The sequence below is a fragment of the Triticum aestivum genome, chromosome 2B (assembly GCF_018294505.1).
Source record: "Triticum aestivum cultivar Chinese Spring chromosome 2B, IWGSC CS RefSeq v2.1, whole genome shotgun sequence".
In the NCBI taxonomy this organism is placed as follows: domain Eukaryota; kingdom Viridiplantae; phylum Streptophyta; class Magnoliopsida; order Poales; family Poaceae; genus Triticum; species Triticum aestivum.
Genome location: NC_057798.1, coordinates 362,730,315 through 362,734,630, shown reverse-complemented (window position 1 = coordinate 362,734,630; position 4,316 = coordinate 362,730,315).

Below are 4,316 nucleotides of genomic sequence, written 5' to 3'. Positions count from 1 at the left end.
CTTGATGTCTGCTACACAACCTTCTTCTTGTAGACGTTGTTGGGCCTCCAAGTGCAGTGGTTTGTAGGACAGTAGAAAATTTCCCTCAAGTGGATGACCTAAGGTTTACAAATCCGTGGGAGGTGTAGGATGAAGATGGTCTCTCTGAAGCAACCCTGCAACCAAATAACAAAGAGTCTCTTGTGTCCCCAACACACCCAATACAATGGTAAATTCTATAGGTGCACTAGTTCGGCGAAGAGATGGTTCGTAATCTAAAAATATAAAAACAGCAAGGTAGCAAGTGGTAAAAGTGAGCACAAACGGTATTGCAATGCTAGGAAACAAGGCCTAGGGTTCATACTTTCACTAGTGCAAGTGCTCTCAACAATAATAACATAACTAGATCATATAACTATCCCTCAACATGCAACAAAGAGTCACTCCAAAGTCACTAATAGAGGAGAACAAACAAAGAGATTATGGTATGGTACGAAACCACCTCAAAGTTATCCTTTCTGATCGATCTATTCAAGAGTCTGTAGTAAAATAACACGAAGCTATTCTTTCCGTTCGAACTACCAAAGAGTTTGTACTAAAATAACACCTTAAGATACAAATCAATGAAAACCCTAATGTCACCTAGATACTCCATTGTCACCTCAAGTATCTGTGGGCATGATTATACGATATGCATCACACAATCTCAAATTCATCTAATCAACCAACACAAAGTACTTCAAAGAGTTCCCCAAATTTTCTACCGGAGAATCAAGACGAAAACGTGTGCCAACCCTTATGCATAGATTCCCAAGGTCACGGAACCCGCAAGTTGATCACCAAAACATACATCAAGTGAATCACGTGATATCCCATTGTCACCACAGATAAGCACGGCAAGACATACATCAAGTGTACTCAATCCGACAAGATAACCTCAGGGGGAAAATCAATTCATCACAAGAGAATAGAGGGGGAGAAACATCATAAGTTCCAACTATACTAGCAAAGCTCACGATACATCAAGATCGTGCCAAATCAAGAACACGAGAGAGAGATCAAACACATAGCTACTGGTACATACACTCAACCCCGAGGGTGAACTACTCCCTCCTCGTCATGGAGAGCACCGAGAGGATGAAGATGGCCACCGGTGAGGGATCCCCCCTCCGGCAGGGTGCCGGAACAGGGTCCCGATTGGTTTTTGGTGGCTACAAAGGCTTGCGGCGCCGGAACTCCTGATCTATTGTGCTCCTCTATGTTTTTAGGGTATATGGACATATATAGGTGAAAGAAGTCGTTCAGGGAAGCCACCAGGGGCCCATGAGGGTGGGTGGCGCGCCCAGGGGGGTAGGGTTTGCCTCTCTGCCTCGTGGCTTCCTTGTTGCTTCCCTTACGTGCACCCCAAGTCTCATGGATAGCTTATATTCCAAAAAAACTCTCCCGAAGGTTTCATTCCATTTGGACTCCATTAGATATTCCTTTTCTTCGAAACACTGAAATAGGCAAGAAAACATCAATTTGGGCTGGGCCTCCGGTTAATAGGTTAGTCCCAAAAATAATATAAAACTGTATAATAAAGACCATAAACATCCAAAACAGATAATATAATAGCATGAATACTTCATAAATTATATACACGTTGGAGACGTATCACACGTCCGGCAAGCTGGTCCAGCCAGGCTCCCAAAGGCCGGCAGGTGACACCAACCGGCGCAAGACGAATGACAACAAGCGCAAGGCCTAGAAACCGGCCTCCAACAACCGGCATGTGGTAGCTATCGAGGATCAACAGCCGGCCAGGAAGCCCGGCCCCAAGCGTCAGCAGGCCGGCAAGGCTGCCTGGTAGCCTGCATTCTCCTTTGAGCAAGTCCTTGATGCCCCGTGCAAGTTCCATAGTGGCGCAACTACACCACCTGGAAGTGCAACTGGCTTGCCTGGATTAGCCAGGGCGAGGCCCTAACGCCTCCTCCACCTACCGGCCCAGCGGCTCTGGCAGTTCAGCAGCCGCCCTGAGTTCCCGGAATGCTTCAAGACAAGTTCCCAGATGAGAACGTTGCATACATCATCTTCACAAGTGAGGCCGGCAACAAGCACAGCAGACGGCAGCAACACCGCGAGGTGAATGTTGTCTCTTCGGAGGTCCCACTATTCATGCACTGGTCCAAGAGGCCCGTCACCTAGAGCCGGTAAGACCACCTGGCCATAATGCCATCGCCGGGTGCATATGCTCTGGTGCTGGATTCCAGCTTCTCCACGGAAAGGTGGACCCGCTGAGGGAGTCCGGGATTGGGGGGGTGTCCGGATAGCCGAACTATCACCGTTGGCCGGACTCCTGGACTATGAAGATACAAGATTGAAGACTTCGTCCCGTGTCTGGATGGGACTTTCCTTGGCGTGCAAGGCAAGCTTGGCGATACGGATATGTAGATCTCCTACCATTGTAACCGACTCTGTGTAGCCCTAAACCTCTCCGGTGTCTATATAAACCGAAGGGTTTTAGTCCGTAGGACGAACAACAATCATACCATAGGCTAGCTTCTAGGGTTTAGCCTCTTTGATCTCGTGGTAGATCTACTCTTGTACTACCCATATCATCAATATTAATCAAGCAGGAGTAGGGTTTTACCTCCATCGAGAGGGCCCGAACCTGGGTAAAAACATCATGTCCCTTGTCTCCTGTTACCATCCGCCTAGACGCACAGTTCGGGACCCCCTACCCGAGATCCACCGGTTTTGACACCAACATTGGTGCTTTCATTGAGAGTTCCTCTATGTCATCACCTTTAGGCCCGATGGCTCCTTCGATCATGAACAACGACGCGGTCCAGGGTGAGACTTTTCTCCCCGGACAGATCTTCGTATTCGGCGGCTTTGCACTGCGGGCCAATTCACTTGGCCATCTGGAGCAGATCGAAAGCTACGCCCCTGGACATCAAGTTAGATTTGGGAGTTTGAACTACACGGCTGACATCCGCGGAGACTTGATCTTCGACGGATTCGAGCCACAGCCAAGCGCGCCGCACTGTCTCGACGGGTATGATCTAGCTCTGCCGCCGAACAGTGCCCTGGAGGCCGCACCAGCGTCCGCTCCGACCCTTAGCTCGGAGCCGACTTCGCCGATCGAGGACGAGTGGCTGGATACCGCCTCGGGGGCTACAATCTCTACGGCGATTGAGACGAACACCATCCCTGTCCCTTGCAAAGACCGTGACTGCCGAGGTGCCGGACTCCTCTCCGGACTCCGAACCTCCCGCGCCCCTGCCAATCAAATCCGATTGGGCGCCGGTTATGGAGTTCACTGCCGCAGACATCTTTCTGCACTCGCCCTTTGGCGACATCTTGAATTCACTAAAGTCTCTCTCTTTATCCGGAGAGCCCTGGCCGGACTATGGTCAGGAAGGTTGGGATGCGGACAATGAAGAAATTCAACACCCACCCACCACCCACTTTGTAGCCACTATCGATGATTTAACCGACATGCTCGACTTTGACTCCGAAGACATCGACGGTATGGACGACGATGCAGGAGACAACCAAGAACCAGCGCCTACAGGGCACTGGAAGGCCACCTCGTCATACGACATATACATGGTGGACATCCCAAAAGATGGGAATGACAATGGAACAGCGGAGGATGACCTCTCCAAGAAGCAGCCTAAGCGCCGGCATCAGCGGCGCCGCTCTAAATCCCGCCACAGCAAAAACGGTGATTCCGGCACGGGAGATAATAACACCCCGGACAGTGCCGAAGAAAACCCCCTCCAGCAGGATTCAACACAGGAGGAGGGAGAAGCCAGGCCTCATGATAGAGCGGTAGACAGAGAGGTAGAGGACGATAATTATATTCCTCCCTCCGAAGATGAAGCAAGCCTCGACGATGACGAATTTGTTGTGCCCGAGGATCCCGTCGAACAAGAGCGTTTCAAGCGCAGGCTTATGGCCACGGCAAGCAGCCTCAAGAAAAAGCAGCAGCAGCTTAGAGCTGACCAAGACTTGCTAGCTGACAGATGGACCGAAGTCCTTGCAGCCGAAGAGTACAAACTCGATCGCCCCTCCAAGAGCTACCCAAAACGCAGGCTCCTACCCAATTAGAGGAGGAAGCACCCAATCCTACATCACCAGTGCATGACGCGGCCGACCGGCCACCTCGTGGCCGCGACAAAGAGGCCTCTAGGCCCTCCACCAAAGTCGCACCCCCGCATCGCTCGAAAAGTACAAAGCCACGGGGAAATGCACCAGACTTGTGAGACATATTGGAGGACAAGGCAAGGCAAATAAGGTCGATCTACGGATCGCGTGGGCGCCCCACGACACGTGATGACAACCGTTACGCC